This window comes from Neovison vison, chromosome X, assembly GCF_020171115.1.
Source record: "Neovison vison isolate M4711 chromosome X, ASM_NN_V1, whole genome shotgun sequence".
Taxonomy (NCBI): domain Eukaryota; kingdom Metazoa; phylum Chordata; class Mammalia; order Carnivora; family Mustelidae; genus Neogale; species Neogale vison.
In genome coordinates, this window is record NC_058105.1 from 90,172,215 (window position 1) to 90,191,604 (window position 19,390).

A 19,390-nucleotide genomic window follows, 5' to 3' on the forward strand; every position below is an offset into this window, starting at 1 on the left:
CAGCCAGCCAGGCACACCAAGAACTTTATATCTTACAAAGAGACTATATAATCCCATGTCCTTGCAACATTAAAAGACATTCAGTTGTCCCACCTGGCCTAAGAGAAATGATGGATACATTTTTAAAAAGTAGGGCCTTCAGGGGCACCTGGGTGGCTCAGTGGGTTAAGCCGCTGCCTTCAGCTCGGGTAATGATCTCGGGGTCCTGGGATCGAGTGCCATGTCGGGCTCTCTGCTCAGCAGGGAGCCTGCTTCTCTCTCTCTCTGCCTGCCTCTCTGTCTACTTGTGATCTCTCTGTCAAATAAATAAATAAATCTTTTTAAAAAAAAGAAAAAAAAAGTAGGGCCTTCACAGATCATTTCCTGTGATAAGAGTCAGTAAGAACAGAAATAAATTAAAATGTTACCGAAATACCTTAACCAGCTGGAAGTTAAGAAGCACTTTCCTAAATAAATCATGATGAAAGGGGTCTATGTTTCATAAACTCTACCAGCTCCTAGAGAAAGGTGGAAATTTTCCAATTTATTTTATGAAAGAATAACCTTAATGTCCAAATGGAAATATATTGCTCAAAAAACAAGATGATTGGAGATAATCTTTCATAAATGTGAACGAAAATTTCTAAATGAAGTATCCACATAACAAATCCAGACGTGTCTCCAGAAAACAAGGGGCTCCTGGGTGGCTCAGTCAGTTAAGCATTCAACTGTTGATTTTAGCTCAGGTCATGATCTCAGGGTTGTGAGATCGAACCCCACCTCTGGGGCTGTCTCTGTCTCCTTCTGCCTCCCCCCCACACCCCCCACCACGCATGTGCTCTTTCTTTCTCTCTAAAAAAAGAAAACGAAAAAAAATACACCATAACCATTAAGATGATTCTAAAAATGTTAGTGTAGTTTAATATTTATAAGTCAATCAACAGAAGTCATTACCCCAACACTTTAGAAAAGTTACATAATGCTATTGATATTTCAAAAGTATATGACATAATTCTAGCCATTATATTGATAGTAAAAACTCAAAATAACAGTAGAAGGAAACTACTTAGGGTGCCTGGGTGGCTCAGTCGGTTAAGCATCTGCCTTCAGCTTGGGTCATGATCCTGCTGTCCTGGGATCAAGCCCCACATCGGGCTATTTGCTCAGCAGGGAGCCTACATCTCCCTCTGCCTGCTGCTCCCCCTGCTGTGCTCTCTCTCTCTCTGTCAAATAAATAATAAAATCTTAAAAAAAAAAAAGAGTCTGTTTCTTTTTTTCTTTAAGAGTCTGTTTCTTAATAAATTTAAATTTAAATAGCCACATGAGCTTAGTGGCTACTGTACTGAACAGCTAACACAATAAAAAGAATCACAGCAAGTACTGGATAAATGAGAAAATATTATCTATATCTGATAGGTTGTACAATTAGAAAACGAGAGACTATATACTAAGAAGCTACCAGAATTGGCAGGTAGTTTTGATAATGGGCTGGATACAAGATAAAATTATAAAAATAGGTATTTTCTTCCTACACTAATAGTAAGCAGATAGGAATAGCAAGCAGGCCTTAACATTGACAACAAAAATATTGTGACTATCTGAGAACGAATTTAACCAAAAAAGACGATGGACTTATAAGAAGATGACAAAATGTCATTGCCATATATAAGATATAATCAAGTGGAGACTCATGAAATCTCTAGATACAAAGGCTTATTGTAACGAAAAGCATTGACTCTTCCCAAACTATTATATTAGGGTAATATAATTCCAATCAGAATCCCAAAAGTTTTGTTTTGTTGGGGTTTTGGGGAGGGGGTAGTGTTCATTTTGAAACTTCATTTTAAACTTCAGGGAGTTGTTAGAAAAATAAGTTTGCGGGCGCCTGGGTGGCTCAGTGGGTTAAAGCCTCTGCCTTTGGCTCAGGTCGCCCATTGGGCTCTCTGCTCAGCAAGGAGCCTGCTTCCCTTCCTCTCTCTGCCTACCTCTCTGCCTACTTGTGATCTCTGTCAAATAAATACATAAATAAATAAATAAGAAAAATAAATTTGCAAGAAAAGAACTCCTTTGAAATCAGATTGCAGAGACACAATCAAGAAAGAGTTCAGGTCAGGCAAAACATATATGTGACCTTGTATGAACAAAGTGATATATAATTCAGGGGATACAAGGCAGTGTGTTTCATAAACAGTGCCACGTGGCCCTGTTGAATTTTACCTGAGCCCTGTGATCCTGGGAAACAGTGAAGGCTGAGAAATCCCCTTATTCTTTCATGTTCTGGAAAACTGCTTACTGCTAAGAACTCCCCTTTCCTCCCTGACTTAGACAGGACTCGCGGATGCTCCTGTTCTTTACGTATGACAAGGACAGACGCAGACCTTCCAAATTCCCAGTCCTTGCCTCATAAACACTGACTTTGTTTCAGAACAAAATGCTTGTTACCAAACGGCAGTCGAGTCTCTCTCTTTCCTGCAGCCTCCTGAACTCGGCTTGTCCCCAAGTCTGAGACGCGCAAAAGATTGTGGAATGGGCCCTCTCTTCTCAGCCTCCCCTGGGAGGGAATCAACTGGCCACAGTGGGCACTTTCCTTTCAGATCCCATTGGCCTTCTCCTGCTAAAGCAGTTCCTCGCTCACAGATTATGCTTATTTATGCTTATCTCGGCTTGCCTCCTCCTTACCCTGTCTACAAATGAGAAGCCTTTTTCTGCTTGGTTATGAGATAATTGCAGATTTCTAAAATGGAAGCTTTCTCCCTATTTGATACAGCAAGAACAAACCTTGACCTTAGCCTCATACCATACGCCACAGTAAATTCCAACTAGATTTAAAAAATTAAAGCAATAAAAATGAAATAAATGTTAAGACTCTTTTTTTGGGGGGCGGATGTGGAATGGGGGAGGAGGACCATGCAAGACAGGAAATACAGAGGCCAGGAAAGAAAGCTTAGACATTTAAATTGAGAGAATGCGTCTTTCTAATTACATATTGAAGGACACCTATAAAATGCAAAGGAGAATAAGAGTTAGGGGGAAATACTGTGGCGCAACTCAGGAAGGGTTGCTATCCGTAATGCACAAAGAGCTTCTACAAATCGATAAGAAAAAGACAAATCACTCCAAAGTAAATTGGACAAAGGATATGAAGATCTGCAGAAGAGAAAATCTAACGGGTCAACAAACAGAAAAAGATCCTCTGTTGCAGAAGTAGTCAGGAAAATGCAAATTAAAGCGATTAAACAGTACTGGCCATCGCACTGGCAAACATGAAAGCATCAACATCTAGTGCTGAAAAGATTTGCCTCAACGAACTCCTATTTTGCTGCTGGCAGTAGGCATGTTACAATCTTTTGGGGAACTGATTTGGCTGTATGTATTTGACAACAAAATACCCTCACCTGAATTTAATAATATTAAACTTCAAAATATAGAAGGCAAAAATAGACTAGCACAATGAAAACCTGACCTAAAAATACAGCAGGAGAATGTCTCACCACTCTCAGGAACTCATGGGGCAAGCAGAAGAAAATCATCAGGAAGGAAATACATTTTTAAGGCCCGACTAACAAGCTTGAGCCAACAAACGCATATGTTCAACCCAACAACTGGAAAATACATCTTTTAAATCAGATGAAACATTTCTGAAACCTGGGCCCGTGCTTGAGCCATAAGGCAAGTTTCAACAAATTTCAAAGACTCAGCATCATTCAGACAAAATTCCCAGACCACGATGCGATTAGGTGAGAAAACACTAATATTAGATTAACTTTGTGTGTGTTTGGGAGAATGAAAAATGGTGTCAGGAACTGTAAACTTTTCTGCACTCCCTCTCCCTTCCTTCGTGGTATCATTAATTCCAGAGGAGTATGTGACAAAACTCTCCGTGCTCTGGGAAACGCTGGGCTGGGCTGTTCTCCCTGTCGCAGCAGCCTGAAAAAAATCCCCATTCCCTTGCCCTAGGAGTGCTGGAGAAGTTTTGCAAGTTGGACAATGGACTTCTAAATAATTCATGGTTAAAAGGGGTAAAAACTTAAAAATTAGCACTTGAAACCAAACACTAATGGAAAGCCATCAAAACTTGGATCTTTGGAACTTTTAGCCTGAAGGCTTTCATAAGGACACCAGGAAGGCTGATCACTTGGTTTAAAAAAAAAAGAAGGATGAAATGCCCCACCACTGGTATCTTGGGGCCCTCCAGTTCGTCGCTCCACGGATCCTTGGTCCCCAGCGCTAAATCGCCGGAGCTCCCCGCGCCCAGAGTGGTTAAACTCTCGCTGCGGGCGACTTCCGCTTCCTGGCCTTAATCTGACACGTACTGTTCTCCCCCCGCCGCCCCGCCCCGCCCGTGGCAACCACCCAGGGTCGGTGACAGTCGAGGAGCCCGGCGATGCCCTCAGCTGAGGCGGAGACAGAGAGGCGCCGGCAGGTGGGCACGTTGCGGCGCCCTGGGCCCCGCCGCCGCCGCGAGCCACCCGCGCCCGCCAGGGGCCGTCCCGTTCGCTCTAGAAGGGGAGCTGGGGCGGAGGCCGGGGCGGGGGCGGGCCAGCCTGTGGACCCGCGGCTTGGAGGGGTCTTTCTAGCGGGGACCCTGTGGCAGGACGCGAGTTGGGGGGTGAGAGGGTGGCCCAGCGGCGCGTGAAGAAGCCGCGGCTCCCCGGGGATGCGGCCCGAGGGCGGGGCTCCTGAGCGCCAGGAAAGGCGAGCTCCGCGACCTGCGTCCGGGCGGCCACAGCGGAGAAGGTGGCGCGAGCGGGACAAGTGCCGGCCGCACAGCCCGCGCTCCGGCCGGGTCGGCTCCCGGGAGACACCGCAGGGCCAGATCCGGCCGGGGCCCGCCCGCTCCGCGGCCGAAATGAGCACCCTTCCAAGATGGCGACGCCCGTAGAGACACTCCCGAGGGGCCAGCCATGTTAGCCGCCTGACAAAGTCACTAAAGAACATTTGAAAGCCCGCCTCTCCACCGCCACGCACAAGCGCTAACACGGCGCGAGGGCACCCCTGTGGGACTGCGGCCGGCCGCTCCCAGGCTGACACTGAGCATGTGCACGGTCAAGTCCAGACACGGAAGGGTCCCTCAGAGGTAGTTTCCACACTTAGGGTTCAGGGACGTGAGTTTAACAGAGGCGGCAGAGTTGGGCCATGGAAGCACTGACATGATTATGGGGGTGTGGTGACATGGATTTCGCACTCAGTGATGCTACTCCGTAGGGTGAGTGATGAGGCTTCTCTGAAGTCCATTAAGTAGGAGGGGCGTGGAGTGAGTGACACGGATTTGGGGTGACTGATGGGGTCAGTGGGGAAAATAAAATGCGTAGTCTGCAGGTTGAGTGATGAGGGTCCTGGGGGTCTATAGGGTGAGCATGAGGACACTGTGGGGGAGAGTGGTGAGGATTCTCAGAAGTCACTGATGGGGTCTTGCGGTGTTAAGTGATTGGACCCGTGGGGTAAGTTATGGGGGTCTGTGGGGTGATTGATAGGGTATTAGTGGAGTAAGTGATAGGGGCCTGCAAGATGAACGATTGGACTTCAGTAGGTGAGTGGTGAGGGTGTTTGGGAAGTAATGGGTGGTCTGAGGAGTGTATGGTGGAGAGTTTGTGTGGTATTGAAGGATCAGTGAATGAATGATTCGGACCATAGGGTGACTTGCGTGGTCTGTGAGGTGCATGGTGGGGTTTATTGAGTGGACGGTCAACGTTTCTGTGGCATCAGTCACGCATTTATTTGGTACTGATTGGTGGAGGGCCAATGGAATCAGATCTGCTGCCTCAGCGATGGGTGGTCTTAAACCAAGATGAAATTGTCTCAAAACCTTACTTTGACTTTGTTGGACCTCCTGTATTTTTGTTTTCTGCATCATTAATTTCTCCCCTTGATTTCATTATTTCTCTTCTTTCGTTTTTTTCTTTTATTCTTAAGGTTTTATTTATTCACTTGACAGAGAGAGAGAGAGCACAGCAGGGGGAGTGGAAAGAGAGAAGCAGACTCCCCACTGAGCAAGGACCCCAGTGCTGGGCTCCATCCCAGGACGCAGCAATCATGACCTGAGCTGAAGCCAGAGGCTTAACCTACTGAGCCACTCAGGCTCCCTCTTTTATTCTTTTCTTCTTTTAATTCCTAAGTTGAATGCTTATCTCATTAATATTCAGTCACTTTTATTTTATAATATAAGCTGTAAGTTCATGAATTTTTCTCTAAGAACACTTTAGCTCCATGTAACAAATTTTGATACATAACATTTTCACTAAAGTTTACTTCAAATGTTTTCTAATTTCTGTTGTGGTTTCCTTTCTGACCCCATAGTTATTTAGATATGAGATTCTGATTTTCAAGAAAGTTGAAATTTTTGTTACTGATTTCACTCAGAGACTGTCGTCTGAGTGATTTTAAGGTGCAGAAATGGATGTTCCTTAAAGTGGATGGTATGTATTGAACTTTATTTTTTTTTAAAGATTTTATTTATTTATTTGACAGAGAAAGATTACAAGTAGGCAGAGAGGCAGGCAGAGAGAGAGAGGAGGAAGCAGGCTCCCTGCCGAGCAGCGAGCCCGATGCGGGACTCGATCCCAGGACCCTGAGATCATGACCTGAGCCGAAGGCAGCGGCTTAACCCACTGAGCCACCCAGGCGCCCCTGTATTGAACTTTAAATTATTTTCCAAACCTTTTGTAAAACTGGTACTCCCACCAACAACATACAAAAGGGCTCACTCCAGGGGCACCTGGGTGGCTCAGTCTGTTGAGCATCTGTCTTGGCCTGGGGTCTTGATCTCGGGGTCACATCCCTGATTTGGGCTCCACACTAGGGGGGGAGTCTGATTCTCTGTCTCCCTCTGCCTCTTCCCCCATCCTAGACCACCCCCTCCCTGCTTGTGCTTGCACTCTCTTTAATAAATAGATAAAATCTTTAAAAATAGAAAAAAATTGAAAAAATAAAAGAGCTCGTTCTAACATCCTCTCCCACACTGAATTTTGCTGCTTTTTAAATTTTCCCCATTCTGAGGGCCAGACAGAATGGTATCTGTTTTTACTTTGGTAAAGTAAATGGTATCTAGTATCTTGTTTTAGTTTGATATGCATTTTCCTGGCAACTGATGGTTGAATACCTTTGAATGGGTTTTTTAAAGTTTTCATATCCTTTGCTGTTTTTTCCCTTTAGGTGGTTTGTCTTTCTGATTTGTGAATATTAACCTCGTGTCATTTATTGAGGTCTTTTCCTTTTTATCTGTCTTTATATCTTGACTTTTGAAAGATGTTTTCACATATAATTAGAAAAAATAATCATCCGATCAGAGATATCGGTCTTTTTCCTTTTCAGGTTCTGAGTATCTTCTGTTGCTTAGTGAGTTCTCTCCACTTCATGCTTAAACAAATATATGCCTGAAGTTTAACATTTGTATTGTTTTAATTTTTAAAGATTACTTGTTTATTTATTTATTTGACAGAGAGAGATCACAAGTAGGTAGGGAGGCAGGCAGAGAGAGGGAGAAGCAGGCTCCCCGTTGAGCAGAGAGCCTGACTCGGGACTCAATCCGAGGACGCTGAGATCCTGACCTGAGCTGAAGGCAGAGGCTTAACCACTGAGCCACCCAGGTGCCCCTAATTTTTTTAAAATTAAATTTCAGGGGCGTCCGGGTGGCTCAGTGGGTTAAGCCGCTGCCTTCGGCTCAGGTCATGATCTCAGGGTCCTGGGATCAAGTCCTGCATCGGGCTCTCTGCTCAGCAGGGAGCCTGCTTCCCTCTCTCTCTCTCTGCCTGCCTCTCCATCTACTTGTGATTTCTCTCTGTCAAATAAATGAATTAAAAAAAAATAAATTTCAGTCCAGCTGGAATTTACTCTGGTGTATGGTGTGAGATGAGATTGAAGTTTGTATTTCCTGTTTGGATAGTGTATTTGCTGGCACCAATCATTACATGAATATACTTTTCTAATTCAACTGCATGCCACTTTTGTCACATAAATTTCCAAATGCATATTGCTCTATATCTGAGCTCTTTCCTTCTGATATATGTTATCTACTCCCCTTTAAAAAAGTGTATTGACTTTTAGCAATAATTTTAATATCAAATAATGCTAGCCTCTTCACTGTTCCTTTTCTTAATTTTTTTAAAAGATTCTATTTATTTATTTGAGAGGAAGAGAAAGGTAGAGAACACGAGTGGGGGGCATGTCAGAGGGAAGGGGGAACCAGACTCCCTCCCCCCGTGCCTGACACAGGGCTGGATCCCAGGACCCCGAGATCATGACCCGAGTCATAGGCAGATGCGTAACCAACTGAACCATCCAGGCACCCTTGTTTAATATTCTTTAGTATTTATTTTTCCATGTGAATGTTAAAACCATCTTATTTTGTTTCAAAACAGCCATTAAAACTATGTATTTTGTAGTTTTCTTTTTTAAAAGATTTATTTATTTATTTATTTATTTGAGAGAGAGAGTGCATGAGAGTTAGAGGAAGGGCAGAGGGAGAGAATCTCTAGCAGATTCCCCACTGAGCAAGCAGCCTGACTAAGGGCTCCATCTCATGAGATCATGACCTGAATCGAAACCAAGAGTCAGGGGCGCCTGGGTGGCTCAGTGGGTTAAGTCGCTGCCTTCGGCTCAGGTCATGATCTCAGGGTCCTGGGATCGAGTCCCGCATCGGGCTCTCTGCTCAGCAGGGAGCCTGCTTCCTCCTCTCTCTCTCTGCCTGCCTCTATGCCTGCTTGTGATCTCTCTCTCTGTCAAATAGATAAATAAAAAAAAAATCTTTAAAGAAACCAAGAGTCAGAGGCTCAACTAAGGCCCCCAGGAGCGCCTGTTGTTTTCTTCTTATAGACCCAGCACCTTTTTAAAAAAGATTTTGTTTATTTGACACAGAGAAAGAGAGAGAGATCACCAGTAGGCAGAGGCAGACAGAGAGAGAGGGGAGAGCAGGTCCCCCCTGAGCAGAGAGCCCAATGTGGGGCTCGATCCTGGGACCCTAAGATCATGGCCTGAGCTGAAGGCAGAGGTTCAACCCACTGAGCTACCCAGGCACCCTGCCCAGCACCTTTTTATTTTAAAAATTGCATTCTTTAATATTTTACCTTTATTTTTGTCACCATGGTGAAAAGCATACTTTTTCTGTTTCCAAGAAAGAAGATATTTTGCAGAAGAAAAGATCTATCAATTTTTATTTTCTTTTTTAAAAAATTTCTTTTCCAGTGCAATGATCAGATTCTCAGGTGAATTCTAGTTGCTTTTTATAATCTCATAGTTTTCCTAGATAGATTATCCAGTTAACAATGTTACTCTCTTTTCCTTCCAAATATTTATTCTGATACCTCATCTTCTCTTGCATTAGCTAGCATTTTCAGAATAATGTTGAATGATACTTGATAGAGGTTATCCCTATTTTGTTGCTAATTTGAAAGTGAAAGGTGCTCATTCATTCATTCATTCATTTATTTGCTCATTCATTTATTCATACATTCGAAAACCATTTATTGAGTACTTTCCCCTTGCCAAGAGACTGGGTTTGAAATCCTGCATGGCCACTTACTAGCTACATGATCTTTTTTTTTTCTAACAGATTTATTGATATAATTCATCTACTATAAACTTACGGTAAACTATCCATTCAAAGCTTACAGTTTGGTGGTTTTAAGTATATTCATAGAGTTGTGCAACCACCACCACAATCTAATTTTAGAATATTCTATAACCTCAAAAAGAAACATGGTACTCATTCCTCATTCCTATTCTGTATCACCCTGCTGCAGGCAACCCCTTTCTGTCTCTGTAGGTTTAGCTGTTCTAGGCTTTTCATATAAATGGGGTCATACAACAGGTGGTTTTTTGTGACTCTCTTCTCACATTTACCATAATGTTTTCAAGATTCATTCAGGTGTGTGACAGCATGTATTGGTACTTCATTCCTTTTTTATTACTGAATAATATTCTTTTGTGAGGATATACCACATTTTGTTATCCCATTCATCAGCTGAGGGACGTTTGGGTTGTTGCCACTTTTAACTACAATGAATAATGCTGCTGTGAACATTTGTGTCCGCATTTTTGTGTGAACATCTATTTTCATTCTCTGGAGAGTGAAATTGCTAGATCATATGGTACCTCTATGTTTAACACTTGGAAGAACTGCCAAACCATTTTTCAAAATGGCTGTGCCATTTTACATCCCACCAGGAATGCATGTAGGTTCCAATTAGTCATAGCTCCGCCAACACTTGTTACTGTCTTTTTTTATTCTAGCCATCCTAGTGGGTGGTAAGTGCTATCTCATTGTGGTTTCGACTTCTATTTCTCTAATGACTACTGATATTGAATATCTTTTCATGTGTGCAATGGACTGAATGTTTGGGTCAATTCAAATCCTTTGCCTATTATTAATTGAGTGATTTGATTTTTTATTATTGAGTTGTAAGTGTTCTTGATATGTTCTGGATACAAGTCCCTTGTCAGATATGTGATTTGCATGTATTTTGTCCCATTTTGTGGTTATCTTTTCACTGTCTTGGTGGTTGACTTTGTAGCACAAAAGTCTGTGATTTTGATACAGTCCAGTTTATCTATTTATTTCCTTTTGTTTCTTGTGCTTTTGATGTCATAGACTTTTCTTTCCCCATGGAATTATATTGAAACGCTTATCTAAAATCATTTGACTGTGCAAGCCCTGGGTGGCTCAGTCAGTTAACAGTCTGGCTCTTGATTTTGGCTTAGGTCATGATCTCAGGGTCGTATCATCAAGCCCTGCATAGGGCTCCTCGCTCAGCAGGGAGTTAGCTTGTGTCTTGCCCTCTGCCCCTCCCCCCATTCATGCTTGTGCGCACTCTCTCTCAAATAAATAAAAATCTTTAAAATGGTAAATTTCAATTATTTTCTTTTCTCTGATTATTGGTCTTAACAGGTTTCTGCTTTGGGGGGATTAATTTTGGTAGTTTATGTTTGCTGGGGATTTTATATTCTCACAGAGCTGCTCATAATGCTTAGTTAAATTATTTTGTTCACTCCCACCTTATTGTTTGTTAAGACTGCTTTAGCTATTCTAGGGGCTGTGCCTTTCTGTATAAATTCTAGAATATGTTTGTCTATGGATGTTGAACATATTCTCATGTACTTTTTTCCCTCTTTGGTGAAATGTCTCTTCATGTCTTTTGCCCATTTTCTAATTGGATTGGTTGTTTCTTCAGTGTTGAGCTTTGAGAGTTCTTTATGTTATACTTATGAGTCAGATACTTTCTAACACTCTGTAGCTTTTCATTTCATCCTCCTGACAGTGTCTTTTGCAGAGCTACAGTTTTTAACCTGTTGAAGGCAAATATATGTATTTTTTTTTTTTTACTGATCATGTTTTTGGTGTCATATCTAACAACTTTTACTAAGCCCTAAGTCCTGATGATTTTCTCCCACATGGTCCTTTTTTAAAAGATTTTATTTATTTATTTGACACAGAGAGAGATCACAAGTAGGCATAGAGGCAGACAGAGAGAGAGGAGGAAGCAGACTCCCTGCCGAGCAGAGAGCCTGATGCGGGGCTTGATTCCAGGACCCTGAGACCATGACCAGAACCGAAGGCAGAGGCTTTAACCCACTGAGCCACCCAGGTGCCCCTCTACAAAAAATTCTTGCTGAGATTTTAATAGGAATTATATTAAGTCTGTAATTCAACTTGTGAAGAATTGGTATTTTTACTGCATTGAGGCTACCTGTCCATAAGCACAGTATCTGTCTCCATTTATTTAGATCTTTGTTGACTTCTTTCATCAACATTCTCTAGTTTTCAGCAGGCAAGGCCTGTGTATGTTTTCTTTCATTTACACCTAAATATTTCACTTTTTGAATGATGTAAAGTATTGTGTTTTTAATTTGTTTCATTATGTTCATTTGTAGTATATAAAAATACAGTGTTTTTTGTGTGTTGTTTTGTGTTTCATAACCTTGCTGAAGTCACTTATTACTTCTAGAAGGTTTTTTTTTGAAGATTTTATTTATTTATTTGAGAGAGCAGGAGCGAGCATGGGTAGGGGGGAGGGACAGAGGGAGAGAGAAAGCAGGGTCCCTGCTGAGTGTCCCATATGAGGCTCCATCCCAGGACCCTGATTCCATTTCACTCAAGAATTCCATGTGATCCCTTCTGTGGGATCAGGGATCATGACCTGAGCTGAAGGCAAATGTTTAATCTACTGAGCCACCCAGGATCCCCTTCTTCTAGAAGTTTTTGTTTAGCGTCCTAGGGATTTTCTATCTGGACCATCATGTTACCTGCAAGTAGGGTCAGTTTTATTTCTTCCTCTTCAATTTCTATGCCTTTTGTTCTTTTTTCTTGCCTCATTGTACTGGTAAGAATTTTCATTACTGTATTGAATAAGAGTGGTGAGAGTTGACATCCTTGTGTTGTTCCTGATATTAGGGGGCAAACATTCAGTCTCTCACTATTAAGTGTGATGTTAGTTATAGTTTTTTTGGTAGATCTTATTTTTAGCAAGTTGGCAAAGGTAACCTTTATTCCAGGTTTTCTAAGAGTTTGGTTTTTTAAAATCATGAATGGGTGTCAGATTTTGTCAAAAGCTTTTTCTGCATCAGTCGATATGATCATGTGATTTTTTTCTTCTGTGGCCTGTTAGTATGGTAAATTACATCAATTGATTTCCAAATACTGCACTAGTCTTGCATTCCTGGAATAAATATCAGTCGGTCATGGTGTATAATTCTCTTTGTATGTTGCTGAATTACATTTGCTAATATTTTGTTAAGAATTCTTGCATCTATGGGGTGCCTGGGTGGCTCAGTTGGTTAAGTGACTGCCTTCAGCTTGGGTCATGATCCTGGAGTCCCCGGATTGAGCCCCACATCAGGCTCCCTGCTCAGCGGGGAGTCTGCTTCTCCCTCTGACCCTCTCCCCTCTCATGCTCTCTCTCTCACCCTCTCTCTCTCCAATAAATAAATGAAATCTTAAAAAAATGAATTTTTGCATCTATGCTTTTGAAGGATATTGGTCTGTAGGTTTTTTACACTTTTTTGGCTTAGGCAATAGACTTATTCATCAAGAAAATACTATTTTCAAATACAGGTGATGACAAAATGTGCAAAATTTGCTATGCAAACTACATAAACTAGTGGGAAAACATGAGCACGTCAATGACATATTTATTGTACTCTTTGTCTACTTTTGGTATCAGGCTTTAGGGAATGAAGTAGGAAGAATTCCGTCTTCTATTTCCTGGGAGACATAATGTGCCATTGGTGTTAATTCTTCTTGAAAAGTTGGTTGAAGTCTCCAGTGAAACCATTTGGCCTAGAGATTTATATTTTAAGAGTTGTTTTTAAACTTGCAAATTGCTTTTCCTTAATAGTTATGAGGCTATCCTAACGAACTCTTTTGTATTGGAAGAGTTGTGGTGGTTTGTACTTTTTGAGGAATTGGTCCATGTCCTCTAAGTTGTCAAATTTATTATTGTTTTTTGTTTTTTGTTTTTTGTAGGTTAGCCAGATTTAATGGAACTAAATGATTATACAGTAACATTTTATATACTCAAATTTATTATTGTATTCCTTTATTATTGTTTTGATGTCTGCAGGGTCTGTGGTGTTATCCCCTGTATCATTCTTGATATTAATCATTTGTGTCTCTGATTTTTTCTTTGTCAGTATTGCTAAAGGTTTGTTTAATTTTATTATTCTTTTTGGAAAACCAGCCCTCTGTTTCAGTGGGTTTTTTTTCTGTTGTTTTTCTGTTTTCAGTTTCATTGATTTCTGCTCCTACCTTCATTGTCTCCTTTCTTGTGCTAGCTTTGGGTTTATTTTGTTCCTTTGTAATTTTTTTTTAAGATTTTATTTTTAAGTAATCTCTACACCCAACGTGGGGCTCAAACTTACAACTCTGAGATCAAGAGTCGCATGCTCTACTGACTGAGCCAGCCAGGTGCCCCTCCTTCTTTAATTTCTTGAGATGAGAGTTTAGATTATTGATCTGAGGCTTTTTCTCTTTCACTTATAAATGTGTAGTGCCATAAATTTTCCTTGTAGCACTGCTGTAGTCTATGGAGCAGAGTCTTGTGCACTGGTTATCAAATCTCAGGGGAGGACTCCAAACACTTTTGCCTGCTGTGACTTGGTATCAGAATCACCAAGGAAAACACAGTCCAATGAAACACTGAATGATTTACTTGCCTAGAGTAGACATCCTAGTACACATCCTCTCCTCATAGCTAGTGGGTCCCCTGGCAGCCAAATGGCGAGTAAGCATAGGAAAAGATCCTTCACTCCATTACTTAGCAAAGAAATCTAAATTGAACTAAACTAAGATACTATTCACACCCCTCTCATACTGCAGTGGAAGAACCCCACCCACTCCCCCATGGAGTCTGAAATACTGAAAACTAAGGGCATGCGGAAGAGCCATTGACATACAAACTTGCGCAGAACAGAACAGCACACACTGAGTTCAAAATAGGGAAAGAGGGCGCCTGGGTGGCTCAGTGGGTTAAGCCACTGCCTTCGGCTCAGGTCATGATCTCGGGGTCCTGGGATCGAGTCCCGCATCGGGCTCTCTGCTCAGCAGGGAGCCTGCTTCCTCCTCTCTCTCTCTCTGCCTGCCTCTCTGCCTACTTGTGATCTCTCTCTGTCAAATAAATAAATAAAATCTTAAAAAAAATAGGGAACGATATTCCCACACAAGGCAGTAGCCCAACACAGGCTGTGTGGGCTCTTGGTCTTATGTTTCAGGCCCAGGGTCCATTTTTTTTAAGATTTTTTTTTATTGATTTGAGAAAGAGGTAGAGAGAGAGACAGAGAGAGTATAAGGGAGGGGGGAGAGGCAGAGGGAGAAGCAGACTCCCTACTGAGCCGGGAGCCCAACATGATAGGGGTGTGGAACTCCATCCCGGGACCTGGAGATCATGACCTGAGCCAAGACAGAGACTCAACCATCTGAGCCACCCAAGCACCCCAAGGTCCATTCTTATATGGTCAAAGGGGAATTAAATGATTAGATGCCCAAGACTGTATCCTACACATTTTGATATGTTGTATTTTAATTTTTATTCAGTTCAGTGTATTTTTTTTAATTTCCCTAGAGATTTCCTCATTGAGCTGTGTATTATTTAGAAGCATGTTGTTTAGTTCCTAAGTGTTTGGGGATTTTCCTGTTACCTCTTTGTTTTGATTACTAGTTTCATTCCACTGTGGACAGAGAACATACTGTGTATGATTTTAATTCTTTTACATTTGTTGAGATTGGTTATATGGTCTAGGATATGGTCTATATGACATTTTCTGTGGGTACTTAAAAAGAATGTGTATTCTGTTACTGTTGGGTGGAAAGTTCTATAAATGTCGCTGAGATCCTGTTGGCTAATGATGTTCATGAATTCTTTTATAACCTTGCTGATTTTCTGTCCAATTTTTCTTTCAGTTGTTAAATGAAGGGTAATGAAGTCTCCAGCTGTAATTGTGATTTTGCCTATTTCTCCTTTCAGTTTTATCAAGATTTTCTTCATATATTTTGCAGTTCTACTGCATGGTGCATACACATTTAAAATTGCTATGTCTTCTTGGTGGACTGACCCTTTTATCATTATGTAATGTCCCTGTCCGTCCCTGGTAATTTTCGTTACTCTGAAATCTACGCTATCCATAATTAATAAATCTACTCTTGCTTCCTTTTAATCAATGTTTCCTGATACATCTTTTCCATCCTTTTACTTCTGACCTACATGTATCATTATGTTTGAAGCACATTTCTTGTAGACAGTATATAGCTGGGTCATGATTTTTTAAATAGAATCTGCTAATTTCTGTCTACATTTGGTGCATTTATGCCATTTACATTTTATGTAATTATTTATACATTAAGGTTTAAGTCTGTTGTATTTTGTGTTTTCTTTTTTTTTAAGATTTTATTTTATTTATTTGACAGACGGATCACAAGTAGGCAGAGAGGCAGGCAGAGAGAGAGGAGGAAGCAGGCTCCCTGCTGAGCAGAGAGTCCGATGTGGGGCTTGATCCCAGGACCCTGGAATCATGACTCGAGCTGAAGGCAGAGGCTTTAACCCACTGAGCCACCTAGGTGCCCCGTATTTTATCTTTTCTGTTTGTTTTCTCTGTTTTTGTTCTTTTCTCTCTTTCTCTCTCTCCTTTTTTTTTTTTTTTTTTTTTTGGCCCTTCTTTGGAATATTTGGACATTTTATTTATTTTTTTTATTTTATTTATTTAATTGACAGACAGGGATCACAAGTAGGCAGAGAGGCAGGCAGAGGGAGAGAGAGAGGAGGAAGCAGGCTCCCTGCGGAGCAGAGAGCCCGATGTGGGGCTCGATCCCAGGACCCTGGGATCATGACCTGAGCTGAAGGCAGAGGCTTTAACCCACTGAGCCACCCAGGCGCCCCATATTTGGACATTTTAAAGAATTCCACTTTGCTTATCTAGTGTTTTCAGGAGGTTCTCTTTATATAGCTTTTTTTGACCTGATATTGTGTGTCTCATGTAATACATACACAACTTATCAGAGTCCACTGGTATCATTTGACCAGTTCCAGGGAAGTGTGGAAACCTTACTTACCTCATGTCCCTTTATCCTCCTCTATTTATAATATAATTGTCTTAAATATTTCCTTTACCTGCATTGAGCACCACATTAGATGGTGTTAGAATTTTCACTTCAACCATCAAACATAATTTAGAAAACTTAGGAGAAGGAAAGCATATTATATTTACCTACATTTTCCCTCTTCCCATGTTCTTTCTGGCTGGTGTTCCAAGATTCCTACTTCTATTATTGCCTTTCTGGTTAGAGAACTTCCTGTAGCTATTCTTTTATGGTAGGTCTCCTGGTAACAAATTCTTAGTTTTCCTTCATCTGAAGATGCCTTAACAGTGCTTTGATTCCGGAAGGATATTTTCTATGGGTATAGGATTCTAGGCTAACGATTCTTTTCTTTCAGCGCTTGAAAAGTGTTGTGCCATTTCCTTCTGTTCCTAGTGGCATCTTCTTCCAATAGAAGGCTGTTTCGTCTATGTTGAAAATCTGTTGTTTAGCGTAACCACCTTCAGTAATTATCTTAGCTGAATCTTCTGGATAAGGACGCCTGGGTGGCTCAGTTGGTTAAGCAGCTGCCTTCGGCTCAGGTCATGATCCCGGTGTCCTGGGATCAAGTCCCACATCGGGCTCCTTGCTCCGTGAGGAGCCTGCTTCTCCCTCTGACTCTGCCTGCCACTCTGTCTGCCTGTGCTCGCTCTCGCTCTCTCTCTCTGACAAAAATTAAAAAAAAAAAAAAAAAGAATCTTCTGGATAATTAGCTTCAGCTTCCATACCAGCACCTGCTGCTTCACCTTACACTTTTATGTTATGGAGACAGCTTCTTTCCTTAAAATTCATGAACCAATAGGGCGCCTATGGGGCTCTGTCCGTTAAGCATCTGCTCAGGTCATGATCCCAGGGTCTTGGACTCTGGCCCCTGCATCAAACTCCCTGCTCAGTGGGGAGCCTATTTCTCCCTCTGCCTTCCACTGTGCTTGTTCTCTCTCTCTCTCAAATGAATAAATAAAACCTTTTTTAAAAAGTCATGAACGAATCTCTGCTCACTTCAGACTTTTTTTCTGCAATTTCCTCGCCTCTCTCAGCCTTCAGAGAACTGAAGAGAGTTAGGTCCTCGATCTGGATTAGGCTTTGGTTTAAGGGGTTGTTGTGACTAGTGGTGTGGATATGGCTTGTGGTGCCCCCAAACAATTATGATGGTAACATCAAAGATCACTGACAACAGGTCACCATAATAAATATAATAATAATGAAAAAGTTTGAAGTATTACAAAGTATTACCAAAATGTGACACAGAGACATGAAGTGAGCAGCTGCTATTAGAAAAATGGCGCCGACAGACTTACTTGACAGAGTTGCCATAAACCTTTAATCTGTCAAAACTTCCAATATCCAGGAAGCACAATAAAATGAGGTATGCCTGTATTTCTTTGCTGAGATTTTCTGTTGTCTCATCTGTGTTAAGTATTTTTCCTGATTGCCCAATGAAGCGTGTTTATGATGGCTGCTCTAAAATCCTTGTCAGATGGGGCGCCTGGGTGGCTCAGTCAGTTGGGCGTCAGACTCTTGATTTTGGCTGGGGTCATGGTCTCAGGGTCATGACTGAGCCGGGTATTGGGCTCTGCACTAAGCAGGGAGTCTTCTTGGGATTCTCTTTCCCTCTCCCTTTGCTGTCAGTAATGGTGGTGGGACCCCAGTGTTTTTTGTGGTGTTCGGCCTGAGTGGAGCCATTGTTGTCTAAAAGTTTTCTGTCTTAGTAGTCTGCCTCTTTCCTGGTCCTTTGACTAGAGAGAACAGGCTTTTCTGGGGGCAGTTTGTGTCTGTACCCACTGGCCTCTAGTTCTAGGTTGCTGGCTTCTCCAGCACCAAGTGTAGGCTAGATCAGGCTAAAAAAAAAAAAAACAGGAGAACTCACTGCCAGGATCCCTAGTCAGTCTGGATCCAGGGTCAGTCTGGCCTCTTCACTCCACCTTTTCACATCTTCCTGTATTTTTTTTAAAAGATTTTATTTATTTATCTGAGAGAGAGAGTATGAGTGAGAGAGAGAGAGAGAGAACAAGCCAGTGGGAGAGGCAGAGGGAGAAGCAGACTCCTCATTGAGCAGGGAGCCCGATGTGGGGCTCGATTCCAGGACCCTCGGATCATGACCTGAACCAAAGGCAGACGCTTAACTGACTGAGCCACTCAGGCACCCTTCTCCCTATATTTTATGTATAATATCCACACTTTTTAGTTGTATTTAGTTGTATTAATTGTATTTAGCAGAAAGAATAGGTAAACTACTCCATCTTCCAAAGAAGAAATCCCCATAATTATGATTTTGAAGACTTCATGTGGTTTCATGCATTTGTGTTGGTTTTATTTGTACATATTGAATGGCCCTAAAAATTTATGCAAAAGTTTATGTACTTTATTGTATATTTTATTAAAAATGAACCCCATTGTTAATCTACGGAACAGTTTGGATTTAATTTCCTCCTCAGTAATTATATTTCTAGATATGCTTTCATTTTCTTACATTTGCCTGGTGTATATTTTTTTAAAAATCTTTATTTAATTATGACATAATACAGGAAACTGCACAGATTATGCATTTAGCTTGACGATTTTTTAACAGACTGCGTGAACATGCATAACCACCACCTAGATTTAGAAATAGAACATCGCTACACCCAAGAAATACCCGCCTTGTGTTCCTTTCCAATCACTAACCTCCTCCCAAGGGGTACCAACAGCCTGACTTCTAACAGCATAGATTAGTTTTACGTGTTTTTGAAATTTATATAAACATAATCCTACGGTATTGATTCATTGCTCTTTTGGGTCTGGCTTCTTTGGCCAGTGGAATATCCATAAGATGAGATTCTTGTCTGTTGTGCATAGTAATCTGTTCATTCTTGT

The 19,390-nt window shown here is 41.6% G+C and overlaps 1 protein-coding gene across 1 annotated transcript in view; it reads left to right on the forward strand.

Annotated features, from left to right (window-relative positions):
• Positions 1-4,331: 4,331 nt before the first annotated feature.
• ZNF41 (zinc finger protein 41) overlaps positions 4,332-19,390 on the forward strand; it is a 40,102-nt gene continuing 25,043 nt past the window's right edge. The window contains exon 1 of the mRNA XM_044235048.1: positions 4,332-4,402. The gene's annotated coding sequence lies outside the window, so the exon portion shown is untranslated. The remainder of the gene's footprint in view (positions 4,403-19,390) is intronic.